The sequence below is a fragment of the Anopheles darlingi genome, chromosome 3 (assembly GCF_943734745.1).
Source record: "Anopheles darlingi chromosome 3, idAnoDarlMG_H_01, whole genome shotgun sequence".
NCBI classification, from domain to species: Eukaryota; Metazoa; Arthropoda; class Insecta; order Diptera; family Culicidae; genus Anopheles; species Anopheles darlingi.
Window position 1 is genome coordinate 3,324,316 of NC_064875.1, and position 18,185 is coordinate 3,342,500.

The 18,185-nt window shown below is 47.8% G+C and overlaps 1 protein-coding gene across 1 annotated transcript in view; it reads right to left on the reverse strand.

Annotated features, from left to right (window-relative positions):
• Positions 1–18,185, reverse strand: part of LOC125958098 (MOXD1 homolog 1) — a 36,716-nt gene that overhangs the window by 8,354 nt on the left and 10,177 nt on the right. The gene's annotated exons all lie outside the window — the stretch shown is intronic.

Below are 18,185 nucleotides of genomic sequence, written 5' to 3' on the forward strand. Positions count from 1 at the left end.
CGTTTTTGTAGATTACAATAAAGAAACCGGTTTGGAAGTGATTATTCGACCGGTTTAAGGACGATTCTGTATCTAAAATATTTCGCAATCCAACAGCATAACCCAACCAGTAAGTGCACGGGGAAGAACAATTTCACGAGATGCGCATCAGGATAGCATATAAATTAAGGAGTTTACAGGAATAATTTCCAAAGATTATCTGCATCACCTGGAGCGTATGAGGAGTAGCAGCAGCATCACGAGCACCAGCAGCAGCAGAAGCAAGCTAACCACCCAGCTCAACTGTTAATTCAATCTAACCTACAAATCCTTCCAGGTGAGCTGTTCGCCGGGGACATGGTTCGTAACGTAGTTTAACCGAACACTCAGAAGATGTGCAGGCCACGAATCAACGGACGAATCTTCTTCGCTGGGCTTCGCCTAGTGTCCCGTGTCCAAAAAATGAAAAGAACGAGAAGCGAAAGGCAGAGAAACCTTGAGAATTCTGGCTGCTGATTGCGTGATTGTCGTCTTGGCTCTCAGCAGCAGCAGCACCTCGCAATCAGTAGCTGCGAGCCGAAAATGTGCAGCTTGCATGTACCTAAATGCTATCATCACCGCAACGAGTGCGGTCGGCGAGCGACGAGATCTCTTATCGGAATTGGGCGCTGCTGCTGCTCTGCGCGGCTGCATGGGGCGGTCTGCTGAAAATTGGTTCGCCAGTTTCGTAGCCGGCGGGCCACGAAATTGCACTCGAAAAAACAATTGGGCATGATTGTGGCTGACGTTTTTACCTCTCGCCTCACGTAGGATCGGCTACGTGGCATTCGAAAGAAGGTCCCTTTCTGCGTTTCGTACATGGCATGGCAAGAACGTCGAGTGCGTTCCTCAAGTCTAATAACAATTTATCAAGGAAACTGGTTGGAAAATTGTTTAAAAACGGCATCCAAATGGTTCGCTGCTCATCCATCATCCAGCTGTGAATGATGGAGTTTTGGCGTGCTGGCCACAGCCAATGATTGGTTTGGTTTCTTGCGGGTTGAAACGGAAGACCCAAACGGATCCCGTTCCCTCACACTTTCTGGACATCGTGTTATCACCATGAGGGCTTTCATAAGATGCTGCCAGCCTGAACCGAAGGGATCCGATAAAGTGCCTCTCGCCTCTGTGATAAATACTTCTTTTGTTTCAAACATGGTCACGATGGTTTCCGGGATTTTATCAAACCAGCAAGAGGAAACACAAGCTGACGCTAGGCGCGGGCTCAATATGCTTCCGATTTCGAATCCCAGAAGCGGGCTGAAACCGGAGCTACATAAATTAAACTATACTGCTGCACACACACATACACACACACACACACTCACACTCACAGACACACAGACAGAGGCCATTCATGTTTCCCGCTTTTTGCGCAAGGATCTCCCTTGGGTAGGTTACGTTCGTGTTCGTTGCTGACAGGAGATGCCACGGAACAGCTGTGCGTACGCCTGGAATATCCCCGGGTAATGGCATTGCTTCCCGGAAGTCCGTGTCCAGTGGGCCATATTTGCATTATCATCATCCCGGTTTTGTGGAAAATATGATTTGGTCGTTTTTGTTTGTCCTCTTGGCCATTTGCTTTCCAGGGGTTTTCACGGTAGTTATCCATCATCCCGGAGTGGCCAGAGCAGACTACAGCAACTGAGTGAACGCCTTTTATTGCTTTCCTGGGGTGGAGAGATATGGTTCGTGCAATCGCTTGTTTTCTGATTTATTACCGGGACCAATCAGCCATCAGTGATGGCAAGCTACCACCTTTGGTAAGCAAATCGCGGCCCGGATAGAGTGAAGATTGCGTTGGATTTCATTTTGTAGTGTGCTCTCGTTATTACATTGTAAAAACTGCTTCGTTCCGCTAGTCCTGGCCAATGGGGTCAACATCATTCGGGATTCCATACACCCCATGCCCTTTCCATACTTTGTTTTATTAAATTTTCCCGACTCGAGCTGCTCGTTATTCGATCTGCATCATGCAAAAGAACAAATAAAAAAAGTTCCAAATCAGCAAAAGCTTCGGCTCGCTAGCGCTTGAACCACTGAGCACCGAACTTCACAATCCCAATATTGATTTTGGGGTTTTGGTGGCTTCGGCTTTCCGGAGCTATTTCGGATGAATCCATTTCACCCTTTCCCGCAACGGGCAACCCTTTCACGCAACGGGTCAGGTCAGGGCTATCTGAGGCTCAATTATTATTTCGGAAGCTGATCGGGGTTGAATCCATCCGGGTGGGGATAAGCAATCAGATTAGCAACACGCCGGCATGATAGCACATGCTCACCGACGCTCAATCGAATCGGGCCCAATAACGGGTATGTTTTCGGTGGCTTGATGCGACTTCGATGCGGATCCGATATTGCGCAGCGAATTCATTTAACATCGCTCCCTGGATGGGTAAGCAATGCGGGAAACAATGGGAAATGAATTGAAATCCCGAGAGACGCGCCACGGGAACAGCATGCATAGGTTTAATATTTAGATTGGGAAACTGTTGAAAATTAGTTTAAATCGAGTGTAAATATGAATTCGATAAAACAAATACACACATTGCTCTCTAGGGTGACCGTTCTGATCGACCTGTTAAATTTAACTTTTTGCTTCAGCAGCGACAGAACCACAAACAACTGGTTGGGTGTGGCGGTGTTTGGATGGATAATATTTTCATTTCAAACATTGTACAACCGAACGACCAACACCGCAAATGAACTGGATCTCAAAAACAGCCACTGCTCTACAGTGAAACTCTCGCCATAAAAAAACAACAAGCAGAGCACAATAACACTTTCATTCCAAATGTTGATGGATTTCAGGGGCGAGTGTTGAGCGGCAATTCGAAAATTCATTAAACTGAAATCATATTTCCACGTTGCTCTGCTTGTGCTACACAAGGGGACGGTGTTGGCGCAAAAAAAAAAAAACACTGGGTGGGTCAAAGACGGGGATAACAATAATTATCCAACCTCCAGGATCTCGTCCTCCATCGCTTTCCGTCGGGGGTATGGGGTGGGGGAGACGGAAGTGGGTAGTGGAATAACGTTTTTTTAACCGAAATTCCCTCGAAATTCTATTTTAAGGCTGCAAGCGAGTCCGAGCTGCTCCGCATCATATTTGGGAGCTAAATTTCGTTGTTACGATCCTCTATTTGCTTCCTTTGCGCCAACAACCGTAAGGCAGAAGCGAAGGAACGCACGCCAGAGCCACAAAGGTGCACTGCCAGCGGCCAGAAATGTGTATCTTCATCGTTACCCTTCGTCGAATTTTTTTTTCGCATCTCCTTTGTTGGCCTTTAGCGTCAGAATCGTTATCGTTGGAGGTGCTTCTGCTGCTGCTGCTGCGCCCGTGCCCCTGCTGTGGAGGTTCTGCCAGGATGATGGGGTTATTTCGAGCGGTCATAAACACACTCCATACAACCCGGCGCATCCCGTCAAACCGTCAGCAGAGGGGCTGTAAAAGTGTGCAAGTGGCAGGCTATTATTTTGCCCTCCTGGCGGTTCTTCCGGGTGGTTGAATGGGAGGGGACATGCGGTTGTCGCGCACTGCGGGTCCGCTTTTAATATTTTCACCTGGGGAGATCAATCAACCAAAATTCCTATCACCGCGGGGACATGAAATGGTATGTTCACTTGCCTTTAACTTCGCCAAAGGTGCTTTAACTTCGTGACACACCGAAATTGACTCACTTCCATTTCATACTAGCGCTAATGAAATGATCATAGCAACCTCCGAAATCCTATGGAGATGAGAGTTCAACCGGAGAGTGTGAACGTGTTCAAAGTGAACTTTTCATGCATCGAACCTTCTTTGCCAGTTCAGCGATGATGATGAAGAGAAACAGAGGAGATCATTTAATTGCCTGCCGGAACATCAGGATCCCAGGTGTGGTCATGCTTCCTGCCCACAGAAGCGGGCCGTGGCAGGAATGTATTGCCCAAAATGAAGGGCATACTCCGCGGTCAAACCTACGCCCCATCATCGCGATAAGGGCAGAGCAAGATCAACCTGTCAGTGGGCTCCGAGTGCACAATCGATCAAACTCGACCGGATAACGGTGCTTTCGGTATGTGCCACCATCGGGACCAAGGGGTCGCTTGTCATCCTGTCCGCCAACAACCATCTACTCCGCCCGTGCCGGTGAAAGGCCGACCGATTCTGCCCGCATAGCTTCGTAATTGTACCAGTTTGCAGCGAATGGAAAGCGAGAAACAAGGACTTCCTCACACCAACAGCAGACAGATCACTTGGTGTACTGTATCATTAGGGTCACATTTGTTTCAGCCCCCCCCCCCCCCCCCCCCCCCCTAATACCATCTCTACAGAACAGGCATCTCGATCGTTCGGGGTCGTTAAAATTACACGAATCGCTTTAATGTATTAATTAAAACAATTTCACTCCCCTAAAAAGGGACGCCGTTTTGGGCCAACGGGGAGAACTTGGGAATACTCGACCTGTTTTCCGTGTCGTGCCCACTTCTGCGGGTTTGACCCAATGAGGAACACCTCGCCAGCGCCTTCGCCCTCCCCTCCCACCACCACAAAAAGATGTTCAACGGTAACGTCGAGCGAGAAGTAGAAGGAGATTGAAAACGATGAACGATGGACGTGCCTTTGCGGGTACCGCAAAAGGAAAATATGAGAAGAGCGAGGCACAATTATGACCATGATAAGCGAGTCCCAGCGACCCCGGGGTACTTAACAGTGAGTGTCCGCTCTGGACGGGTTCCGCCCGAGCCCCAAAAGATGTGCTCGAGTGCAGCAAAAGTGCATCCGTGGGTAGTCATGGAATCGTACGAAAACGAAATTTCTTTTTTTTTCTCTTTTTTCGTTCGGTTCGGTTATGTCCGAGCAGGGAACGGTGTAATAACGCGAACTGGATCGTGGTTGCTGTGGTAGGAGGATGCTCATTAAAAATTTGAATTGAAAGCGTGTCCGCTCAAGGAAGGAGCAGAAACAACGCACAATGCTACAAAGAAGTTGTAAGCCAACTAACGGTTGGACGCTGTTAATTGTGGCATAAATTTAGACGCGGTTCGCCATCTTTGAAGTCAGTTTCAGAATGAGTTTATTGGAAGTTGGCAAAGGGCCGTGAGGAGTACCGATAAGGGACAGTTTTTGAGAACCGGCGCAAACTTCGTCTAGGAACGGAGGGAACCGCAGCGACAAAGCGACATTACGCATTTTTGACGCTTGTGGAACTATTCATCGACTTAGTCGCTCGAATGAATATGTGGTCTAAGAATCAGAAGTACAACTGGAGATCCAATTACAATTTAACAGATAAGCGAGCCGACGGGTCGCTAGTATGCTCATACGTTGCTCGAAGATACGAAGTAAGCAATCTGATATTCACGTCAAAAGACAAAAGCTTTGATGTGGGTACGGTTCCGAAGCTTCCGGGCTTGTGATACTCTGCTGGATAGCACCGGTTTTTAGGTAAATGGAAGTTATGGACACGGTTCCGCCTCGTTCCTCTAGGCCGACACACCAGCATGGACATTCCAAATGGTGGTTGAACGTCGCAAATCGTTTCAAGCGGCACCCTTCCGGATCATTGAAACTGATACTAGAGACACATTCGAACAAGATTGTGTGCAAATTTGCCCTCGTTTACCCTCGTTCGAGGTTCGCCGAAAAGACAATATCCGATTCGTTCCTATGCCGGGGTGAGATTGGATTTACGGCACCGACGGTTTGGTGCTAATGCGTTACGCCGACTTGGATTCCAGCACTGGAGTTACTGATATTGGGTTGGGTAGTGTTGGGTGTGCGGTGCATCGTTGACAGCTGTCTATGGGTGCGCGTTGTTTGAAAATACAGGTGACTAGATGTCGTCGGAGTAAAACCAGGCCAGCAACAGGAGCGTTGGTTGCTGCGGTTGTATGGAAAGTGAACTTCATCACGGTCCTATTTCTGGACGGGCCTGTCAAATGGTTTTTTGCGCGCTGTTGTACTTAAAAGGTCCCATCAGGATCAATCTGGAAATGTTTAAACCTTAAAAGCCATTGAAATTTATTTTTGTCCTTCGGCGTAAATAAATCGCCGGCCCGGAACGGTATTCCTGAAGCTGTCAGCGTGTCACTGTTGAAGCGAACGATTTATCGCCATCCCGGGAGTACGTGATGTTCACACGATATCGCTGCGAGACAGTGTACTACCTCTTACCTTGTCTTGGGACCACGTCGATGGAGACGCCCTAAACGCAGGAATTCAATCACATTCTGTGGTATGCTGGCGCCAGTTTTGCGAAGGATTTGGTGAGGATGAAAGTGTTGAGATGTGTTCTTTGAATTTGAATCCGAGAATGTTCGGAAGAGATAAGAATAAGTTCTTTGACGAAACGATTTAGCATTGCCAGTTGATTGAATAATTGATTTTCATGCAAAAATGGTCAAATCTTGTGGTGATGCCTGCAGAAGATATACTGCTCGCCGGTTAGATTGTGCTAGTTTAGTACCACAGCTTAGTAGCTCAATGTTGAATTCTGATTTTTCCACACAATCGCTTTCAATTCATTCGAAGCCATTAGGCAGGAAGGAAGCCCCAATGCACTCGCGTTGCCACTCGTCAACGGTGACATTATGGCTTCCATATTTCACAAACCGCTCAATCCTCATGTTCTCCTCGGTTTGTTAAATTCACATTCAAGCTACTCCCCCCCAAACCGCACATACATTGTCCCATATGTCCGTTGCGGGCACAGCTGTGTGACATCTTACTTCTTCTGCATCGGTCACACTGAATGACACTCATGCGTCACACCGCAAACGTTCCTCTGATGGCACTTGCCGCACGTTACACCCCGTCAGGCGTATCGGAGAACCGCGGTTGATCTGTGAAGAACCTTTTTTACTGCTCGATCTTCATGCACCATCTTCCAACTGAAGCCACTCGGTTGTTTCGGTTCAGAACCCACCACGACCTACCGAACAGAACGCCGTCAACGGCCATTCACTATTCTTTTCGGTTGCCACTTTGGCGGCTGCCAAGCGATGGAGGTACAAGAGCTGTATGCTGTGCACTCATTCATGCCGTTGGCCTCCGGTGGTTGTGAAGCATATTTCCGGTCTCCGGGGCGGTGTGTTTCTGCTTTATTGTTGCCAAATGATCTCCGGAGTAGCCCGTCTCTCTTTCTCTCTCTCTCTCCCTCTCTCTTTCGCGAAAAATTATGGTTCGACGCCGGTTCGCTGGTGCGGTGTGCATAGTAGCATCATTTCGGAACCGTCACGTACGGTGGCTTATTACAATGCCACGGTTTCCCTCTCCCCATAGCTGCCCGGCGGCTCTTCGAGGGCATGATTTATGCAAAATGTAAAAACCTCAACCTCACAATGAGTCACAAGGGGTACGATACTTGCGTTCCCAGCCAGAAATGAAGGTGTAGAGAGACAGGCCGGATACCTCCTGCGCTGTTAGAACACATACCCATGCACCACCCTTGCGCGATGGTTTCGCTTTCCGATCGTACCAGGCTTTTTATCACCCTTTCCAGATCGCATTACGCCGTGTAACATCCTGCTGTTTGATTGTCACGGGTCTCCGATTACATCGTCAATTGTGGTCGTTCGCTTTGTAGTGGTTGTGGTCATGGCGGTTGTTCTATGGCACTAAACATGCTGGAGCGTAAAACGTTGACGTTGACTGTGCGCCCAGGTATTCGGGAACCACAACGAGTATCCGCTGATTTTCCCTCAATTAAAGCGCAATCATCATAAAACAATGGTCGCATAAAACCGACGGTCGCGTGTTCGTCCGACAGTAATGTTCGATTGATATCCGATTATGCGAATGGCTCCTAAACAGCATGTTCGCGCTGGTTTTTGAATTACGATTAGCCGGGTCGGGGACTCGCGATAAAATCATCGCCTATTCCCGCTGTCAGCACTTCGTCGGGAGCAGGTCACGCATAGGCGACTGTTGGACCGTGTGAGGGGAACGGAAATTACTCATAAATGATTCCATTTCCAGCTGCCACAAGTATCGATTGCAATGGGTGCGATACCTGTAATGATGAAGTACTAAACGTGTACTAAAATCCGTCCAGACACATCCGCCTGGGTATTGATGGGTATTAGCGACCCTGCCTGCAGTCGATTGCTTGATCCGACAAGGTCGCAATCGATGCAAACGAAAGCGAAAGTCCTATTTGTAACATGAACCGGAAATAACAATTTATCAATCTCTTAACTCTCGGGTCCGGTTATTAAATTACGCTCAGCACGCGTGCACCCTGGCATCCATTTTCGCCGTTCCGTTTGCATGATTTACAATCCAAGCGAGTTGACCGTGATTTAGGCTTCTCAAAAAGAATTTCGATTTATTATCCTGTCACGCTTGTCCTGAAACCAGAGCCGGGTTTCAGCTGCCCGGAACATCCGGACACGGACCACGAAGCACGCGCTCGCTCTTGTCGATGGGGTACCGTCTTACCATCGAGCGAACACTCGAGAGAGGCGGGATGTCCTGTTGTTAGTGGAATGGTGATAATCGAGCGCACTTGGAGGATGCGGTAGACTTTTCAGACTTTCCCTTCTTCGACACGGGTGTCCTTGAAGGGCCTAGCAAAGGTATGTGTAATCATGTGCCTTGTACTTGTGTAAATTGTCTCCAAGCCCCACCACCAGCTGCTGTTGTTAGGTGAATTATGGGCGTGCGAGAGCAGACAACGTGCCAAGAAAAGTGTGTCTTTAGTTGGCCTCATGTGCTGCGCTACGTGACGGTAAGCATGTCGATAAATAAGTAAGAACTTGTTGAAAGCCGGCTCCGAAGGTATGTGTTGTCTTTGTAATGCTTGTGCGACAATCATTTGGGGTTTTGGAACATTTCTAGCACACCGACCGGATGGGTTCCCTAGAAGCTGCGTGACATTGAACACTCGCCACAACGTGTTCGTGACAGGAAGGTAGAAACTTTTTCTTTTTGCCAATTAGAAAACACAAAAAATTGGAAAAGTCCTTTCCATAGCCCATCGTTCTACGTTTAATTACTTTTCCATTCGTTTGTGCACAAAGTGTAAGCTTTCAACAAATTGCGACATTAACATTACCAACCTAGCGACACCGGTGGCATTAAAAATGAAAACATTATTTCTGCGAAGTGTTTTAGCCACCCATCCCCATGGTACCAGAGAAAGGGAGAAAGAGCGATGAAAAAGGGAAAAATAAATCCCTCACAACAGTCGCTTGCGTGCTGGAGATTCGGATTGGAGGTGTGAAACAATGGAGGCGTTTTTTTGCGCAACGAGTCTGGACTATAATCACTTCGTCTTCCTGCTGGGGCCAGGTGATGCTAGCGCGACTCACCTGCGGTATGTCGCGCATGTTCTCATCAGACGGGAAGTCCATTCGGGCACACTCACCCAGGCAGACAGTGCGTTCTGATGGACTGACTGCAAACATTCTCCCGCAAGATGGTTCGAGCCATTACGAATGCAAGCTTAACGCTAAGTGGTGAGAAACATTTTTCGTATTCCAACCGTTACGACGTTCATTAAAAGTCATGGTCAGAGTCGTAACGTGGCCGAGTCCGTGTGCAGTGACCCATTCGTCCCGGTTGACCCATTAACACGTCCGTGGGATCTGCAAGCCGGGTAGGACCTCTTGCTTAACGCATCAATCAGAGTAGCTGCGAGTGCTACAATTAGTAGGCGACGCCCTAAAGTGTCAAACAGTGTCCCAGCACGTTTGACGTTTATTATGTAGTCGACTGGAGTTTCATTTCAGAACTTTGTGCCACTCATTGCAGCTGGCACAAATGACTGCATCCTTTGGGAATTGCAGAAGTGGCATCCGTCTACAACCACTGCATCTATGTCACTTCCTACCTATGGGCAAACAGGTGAGTACGACAAACGTCTAGATTGGCTCGTGGTCACTGTATGAACTACAGCTATTCGCCAAGCAAGGGACTCGTTAATTTTAATTTCCCCCCTGACGCCAATTCCCGGGCGTCGTTAGTCTGTCTTTTGGACTTTTTGTTTAACCCTTGAATCCGCTGGCACACCTGGATGAGAGGGTCCGTGCACGGAATATCAATGAATCCTGCTCAAGCGAGAAACAGGTTCTGGGTGGTATGTAACAGGTGACGATCCGCAACCTGAGCAACCTGAGTGTTTCAGAAAAACCGTAGGAATACTTACAGATGAAGCACTCGTCGCCTCAATAATACAAAACGTAACGTCCAACTAGTTAATGAACGGAGGAAGCAGATCCTGCTAAAGTTGGTCGCAGTGGAAGCCGTCTCAGTGATACAGCGATGAGAGTTTTCAGCTGAGCCACAAAACATGGACTTTCGCACCCGAATGGCGCCAGATGGATGGTACGAATGTCGAGACATCATGTGGGCTGGACTTGTTTGAGAATCGGAGTCAGCAGACGTTGCTTCTTCCGTATACCTTCAACTTACCTCATTTCATACCAGCATTTTACAAGTGCCACATCAAAAAGGCCGACACTATCTACCGAAGTTTAGTTAGTCAGCAGCGGCAACTGTGTAGGTCCTCCACACCAGAGCACGCGCCAGCCGTCGTACCCTTTTTCCTGAATGAAAAAGGGGACGAGATTGCACTCCAGAACGAGTGTAATGCTAGCCGATGGAAGTCCCAATGGCTTCTAGTTTCTGTGTCCATTAGTCATTAGTTATGCGAACAAAAACTATAGAACTGTCAGCATGAGTACAACTAGGCCAATAGTTGGCTGTTTCTGCAACAACTTCTGGGAAAACTAGGTTAGGTGCAGCATGTCCTGCAATGTTCCATAATCGCCGCTATTGCCGGACAGTTTTAATTGCTTAACTCACCGCAAATTCCGATTGTGCCTCGCCATCAGCTTTGTAATTAGCTGTCATTTAGTGAGTGAAGTTTGCCGGTGAACAGGGTTTTGATTCCGATTTTGGTGCGAACAATGAATCCGTGTCTGGGTCTGCCGCAGTGTAATGTAACCGGATAGCTCAGATTGTAATCATGTACCAGGGAGCGCATACCGATTTGCCTTGTGGATATGTAAATGAATCTGATGGTTTAAAGGACCGATTATCCTCCCGTCCAAAAACATTCCGACTGTCTTTCCCGGAGTACCGTCCCAGAAGACAGACATCGCATCAGAAACACGCCAGAGCGTTTAGTGGAGGTCATACTGATGAGGGAAATATGCGCTGCTTGAAAGATAAATTAGATTTAAGCTGCCTGTCCGGTCTCATATTCCAACGGAACATTGATGGTGCTCGGTGATAATAATGAACCACAGCAGGGCTTCCTCGCTTTCCCTCTCATAGTGGTCAATTCCTGGGTGTGGTTATGTGGTTAGTTCCATCCCAACAGGAGTGGACCTCATCAGGAGTACTAGCAGCAGAGCGAACAGCGGAAGGATCTGGATAAAATATTGCTGCAGTTAGCACCCTTTTCCATCGGTCGAGATCGCGTCATGACGTCAGCGCCGTGTAGCATATCATGTGAAAGGGATGCATGCCGATGATGGAGTGGCTTTAATATTCCGCAACGGTTTAACGGCAGAAGTTTTCTCATGCCGCTCGTTTGTGGTTACTAGCGACGAGCGGCTTGTAATCGGAGGATGGAGAGTTGCCAAGGGATGCTCTCCGGGGTTGCTGCCGAGCCTGTACGGAGCACGTTTGAAAGGAAAATGGGTAGGCCATGCCTCGGGCACTTTCAAGGAAATACTTTATGTTTGACAGCTTCGCCGGTGAAACGGTGTGGAGTTCGAGGGGCATAAAGCTATAAAAAAGGATAACTCGCTGGACTTTGATGGTAAATGATGTCACCTGTAAGGCGGTGTCCACTTCCTAAACGAGATTTCCAAGGTTTTTTTGTGCCTGTTACGAGGAATTAAGCGCTTAATTTATCTATAGCAGGCTGTGAATGCCGACGATAATCTGGACGCTGCACCAACCACCTTGAATTCCCGCCTAGGCAACATTGCAGCCGACGAATGTTAATATATTAGTCTGAAAACCATACGACACTGGCCGATTGGTTGGAAATTCTTGCACATCCAGCGCAGTGCAGCGGAATTCATTTTACATCCATTGTTTGCTGCTATTTCTTTTCCTCCAAAAACAAACATTCTTAAGCATCGAGCAAAATCAAGGGGTGGTGAAGGATCGGATTTTGCACGGAAATCGAAAATTTTAAATTAAAATTCTTCTTCAGACGTCCGGTGCGCAGTGCTATGGAATGGCATGATTGGATGGCATCAGGCATCAGCATTTATTGGTGATGTTGGAAGCCGATGCCGAAATGGAGAATTTCCTTACGCCGAGATGCTAATGCGAACGTTACACGTGGTCTTCGAGCAACATGGTCTGTGTCGGCATGCAAGGAGGAGTGAGTTCCGACCACATCCTTTGGTTGCAAAAACAGCGGAAGAGGCGTTGCTAATGGAACGTTGTTTCCAGAAAACGCAAGGCCGTAAGGTCCCTCACAATCTTGCTGATCAATTCTCATGCTCTTATGTGTCCGCGTAAGCTGTAGCCGGTCGATTAGCTCACCATTCCCTTGCGATCCTCGTGGGGCCAATTTGGACATTGATTAGATTTCCCTGCTTTTCTCTTCCTTCTTCTGGTGATTGGAGAATGAATTGCGAGGTTTTCGGCATCTTTTTCTTCAATGTAAATCTCGATTCAATATTGACTTCATTGTGCTCCGGGCGCCGAAATGACTGTACAGAACTGACAAGCTGAAATCTCGGTGATCGATGGTGGACGTCGTGTTCCCGGGGGTTGTAAATCCATTGCCCAGAGCGCTGCTATCAATCGCTCGAATTCCAATGAAACATTACCAAACACTTGCTACCATTTGCGCGGCACGTGCGCATCCTTAAAACACACCAGAAAACCCGCCGAAGCCTTCTCCTAAACTTCCGATCCAAAGAGCGTAGAGCGTAAGTGTAGAACGGGAAAATAGAAGCGAACGGCGAAAAGAGATCGGTAATAGTACGGAAAACGTGTCCGGAATCGGATGGACTCCATGGGAGGGCGTTCGGGCGTGCTACCGAATTTCGTGGTTTAATGTCAAGCCAACGGGGGGAAGGCAAGCGGTAGAAAATGGTGATTCGCATTGGATAATATCGCAGCATAAATGTTGCCGAAACAGTCGAGAACGCTGCGATGGAACGCGCGATTCAATTTCAATGCGCATCTCGACATCTGCAAAGCTTCTTCTTTCTTATCTGCCTGCCGGCAACGATGTGCCCTTGCTTTTTACGGCATTCGCTTCTTCGCCCATCGACATCCGGGCGTTCCAATGCCCGTCAATTGAGCGGCAAATGGTGGCCAACAATGGTGAGATTGATGCGTTGATTGTCAGTAATCAATCGAGCCGTTTTGATTTACGTTTTCCGAATGGAAATACTATACATCCGGATGAAGAGAGCATCATTGGTTTGAAGGGGAATGGCATAAGGATGCTGTTTGAATAATGTTTCCATTAATGGGTACTGCTTTAACAGTTTATAGCAGCTTCAATTCATCTGGGTGACGGTTTTATTTTATTTGAAACACCTCGATGGTAGTAGAAAAGGAGAAGAAAAGGTTCCATTTCTGCTACTGTCTATTGCTACGGTACTCCTCTCACGATCGATCTTTACGACGGTAAATCGGAATCGATCTCGTGAAATCGCAGTCCATCGTGTACAAGGAATTAGCATTCCTTTGAGAGATCGAAGCTCCTTAACCTGAGAAAATTGGAGGGACAAAAACCTGATCGGCGGCTCAGTCTTAAGACAAAACGAAAGACGCGCATCTGCCCAGGACAGATCGATCGGCAATCAGATTGTTCGGAGAGGGGAAACGAGATGTCGACAATTTATTTCGATCTCACGGTTCCGTCTTTCGTTGGCACCACATCCTAAACCATGCCTTAATCTGAGACCCAAAAACAGGTTTCTTGAGGGCCCGAAGAGGAGGATCCATCGACGACGTGCGATTGCGGTGTGACTCATGCTCCTCGCGGTGCCGCCTTAATGCCAATGAAAGAGAATCTCAGACTATGAAGGCACAGAACAGCAAAATGTTCGAAATTCGCCCGAGCCAAGATTCGCGGAGCTGCCGGAGCTTGTCGTCAGACGGGGGCATCTGATTTGGGAATTTGAGTTTCTTTGTTGTCGTGCTTTGCCCCTCGGGTGTGTGACTTTGGTTTTATTTTTATTGGTTTTTCGTACGGCCCGATGTCTTGTCTGCGTTGGTATCCGGAGATTTCCGCCGCACGAAACGAATGGCTAGGGAATGTGCATACAAGCAAATTAATATGAACATGCGAACCGTATCATTTATGCTATCGCAACTCAATAATGTCACTCTGCTGTGCATTGTCCCTATTCTAGAAACCATCTTCAAAGTGGCTGTGCAAATCCTTGATGTTAAGATGCCATATTAAATATCTTTAATATTGTTTTGATTGAGAGACACTCACCATGAAATAGCACGACAGAGACACAAAAGGAATGTCTTGTCAAGGACACAGCCGGTGCATACCGGCGAAGTTCCCAATACCGATCAAATCCATTCGCCCAGAGCGATTGGTTGGGACGTTAAGTAAAGAACCGCATATCTTCCAGATTCCCGAGATTTGACTGGATCTCCATTCCGTTTTCGTTCAGTTCCTGCGTTACTTTGTATCGCCAAATGCCATGTGAGTGTATGTGCGCCGCGCAGCGAACGATGCTATCGAGATATGTAAGGTCGAGGGATAGCCAACTCCATCGGGGCTGGAGGAGAGCACTGAGACCAAAAAGGTTTGCCAATAAAAGCCCCTTACCTTTGGGAGCGATAAAAATCTCGCAATCTCGTTCACCGAACCGAACAGTCCCCGCCAGGACGGCCACAGGGGAGTGGACTTTAAAACGTTTTTCATCTCGTTTCTGCAAACAGGATAACGCGTTGCGGATGTCGATGGAGCGAACTACCTGCGCGCGTGTGTGTGTATGTGTGTGTGTGTCTACGTTGGAGTAGGGAGCGAAACTCGAGCAACATACCATCCTGGTTTAGGTGCCGAATCTTCCAGGAGTATAATCTTCGTTCCAGTGCCAGTCGCCAACGTTGGCTTCAAATATCAGTGGTGGTGGATGGAGGATATAGCTTTAGGTTACGGATTTTTGGGCGTAAAGAACAGACTCGTTCGTTTCTTTTTGCTACATTTCCTAAGAAGTTCTGCATCTAATGAGCTGTCGTGATTCGCACGGCTTTCATCTTCGGCCAGGTGCCAGAATCTGCACGCCCTCAGGAAGACCATCGACAATGGCTGTGCGTTCGATGGCATTAATTGGATTAATTTCAAAAGCAGATTATTTACGATCGAAGTTCGGTGTTCGTTTAGCGAAACCTTGACCATCCATCGTCCAGAACAGAACAAAAAGCGCGTCGTGTCGCTGTGGAGCTCAGTGAAAGCGTCTTCTTGGGCACGGCGGCTAAAAGATAGCAATTAACGTCTCGGTCGAGCCAATTATAGAGGCCGATAATGGTGGCGGATTTCCATTTCCTTCGGGCATGTCCGGACACGGAACGGTGCAGAACATTGGCTCAGACAGCTTGGCAGTCACGAGACGACGGCCCCAACGCACCGGAACCGGATGCGGCTCATCTGTATGGTACGTCAAATTGGCCATTGCTTTGTTCGAGCTGAGCGCCAACCGGAGGAGCTGGCCGGAGATTGAAAGCATCACCCGGCAAAGTGGGCATTTTGTTCGAGGCGTTGAGAATCTCACAGGTGCCTAAAGGAACTTCGGTTGGTTTGTCACTGTTTGTCATTTCGTCTCGTACTAGGTAGGCCATGGTGCCGGAAGGTAACTGTCAAACACTGAGCTCTCACATCTAGCTACTCGCACGCGTAAATGCTCCACGTGCAGGAAATAGCGGGTCTTGCTCCCGCTCCTTCTCAAAATGGGCCCTTTTACTTCATTAGGGATGAGCATTCGGTAAACATGTTAGGATATCCAAATTGGTGGAGCGCAAATCGCTTGGAAAACACTCTCCCTCCTTAGCTGACGAGGTTACACGTGCTACTTCAGCTGCTAAAGTGTTTATCAAAAATTTCCATGAACCATTCGAGCATATCCCTCATTTCCGGCAGGGATCTGCATTGGAATGATCCTGAATTTTCCGCAAGAGATTTCCCAAAGCGAAGATTAAGCAAATGTTTATCCTCTTTTATTCGGGAACGATTTTTCTGGTTCGAAAAATGGTCATAATGAGACGTAATACTGGAGTCCCCTGCAGCTCTTAATACGATCAAGTATTTGCGAGCCTGGCCATACAGTCTCTGTGCATAATAAATTCTGTAAAATCGATTATCATCGAGACCGCATCTTCTTTCTTCCACGCTGACCTCAAGTGCCTCCATGATAATTGATTGTTTCCCAGAAAGGCACAGCTCCTTCTTCCTTTCATCGAAGGTCACGACTTCAGGCCAATGGTCTAATGGGCAGCCGAAAGTGAGCAAAAAATCTCAAATTACAAACACCAAAGTAACCGAATTTGTTTCGTGAACTTTCGCCCGTCATCGTCGACCGTGCCGTGGACTATTGTCAAGATGCTTCGGCCGATGATGACAGTGAGTCGACAAGAAGTGGATCTCGATTCGAATATTCGCCAGTCAATTTTCCACCGGTCAGAGAGAAATGATTTGATGAAGGCGCATCCCAGATCCTCGGTAACTGCCAAATTACCGATCGACGACAAAGTCCATTAAAATGTTTGTCCGAAACGCTTTTTTGCCTCACTTTACCACCTGCCACGCATCACATCGCGAGCTTCTACCGATGCGTCATAGCATGCTCGTCTACGATTAACAAATGTCCGTCCAGAAGCTGATCGTTTCTAAGAAACGAGCTTCCTGCTCCTGACATAGCGTACTATCTAACGTGCCTGCTGGTGGAATTGCTATTGCCATGGGCCGGTCAGATTGTGGAGAACTTTTCCAATTTTCCTTGCGAAATGTGCTGCGAAATCATCAAATACGGACGGTGTTTGGTCGATTCAAATTGTTCATTCAGAGCGATACTCTCTGGTAGTGAGCAATATCGAAATGTAATACTGAAATGTTTCCGACTTAACTTTACACCTCCCCCTGAAAAGGCAACCACCTGTTGTGTAATGTAGGGGAATTTCCCTATAACAGCCCTTGTGCGAAGAGAGTGCTTTTTCCGAGAACTGTTTCCCGCCTATTACAGTCGGCCAGTGGAAGGCAGGTTTTAGGAAAAGGAAAAGGTTGACCCCAGTGAGTTTGTTGGAGGTTGGAAAATGTGAGGTGGTGGTTGGATGGAAATTTTGTTTACTCCTCGACTTTGTAAGACATTTGAATGACATCTGAATTCGCACCAAACGGTTCACATTTGCTTTTGGTACCTCAATGCTATCTCGTGTAGCTTCTCGTGTCAGGCAAGATGGTGAAGATGCTCCCAAACATCAAATTGACCGTAATCGGCTGGATGGTCCCCCGCCACCTGACGAGGGAATACCCCAGCTGCTTTCCACGAAATGTTGCTGTTGACAAGCAGTGTGGCTCATTGGGCCATAGGCATCATAGCGTCTCCGATGGACGGTGTATGCAGACTGCTGCTGATTGCTGATGACGATACCCGACTGAATCGATCGGTCGCCACAGTGCCTGTTGCCGGTGTCTAACCAACCAAAGTTCCATCATCTTTCCAGGAAAAACAAGCGAAATTTATCATATTCAACGCTCCATCGCACACAAGCATCGTGTTAATGCTTGATCATTAAGCGGCTGACTTGGAGACGCGGAAAATAACCGAAATACGACCCCATCTTCCCCTTTTTTCCGTGGACTAATGACATCAGGGGAGCATGGAATGCCATAATGTCGCATCGCTGGCTGCCTGCTGGTGCTAATGTATTCATTTTACGGGTTCCTCCGTATTGAACCGGCGTCACTAGGGCTGACCAAGGCTAATGTTGGCATCCGGAGTTGGTCCTGTAATTAAAGCTCCGTAGATACGTCCAGCCGTCGCTGGATCGTCTACGGCAGCGGAAGCGCTATACTGAGTACAGTCCTGCATAGGAGAGCTAGAACGCACAAGGACGGAATCGAGGCTACCGTCGCTCGAAGGAGACATTGAGATGATATCGTGAATCTTGTACGTCCTTCGTTACCAGTTCCGGAATGCATTACCTAAAAGAACATTGGTGTGTGTTTTGGGAATTC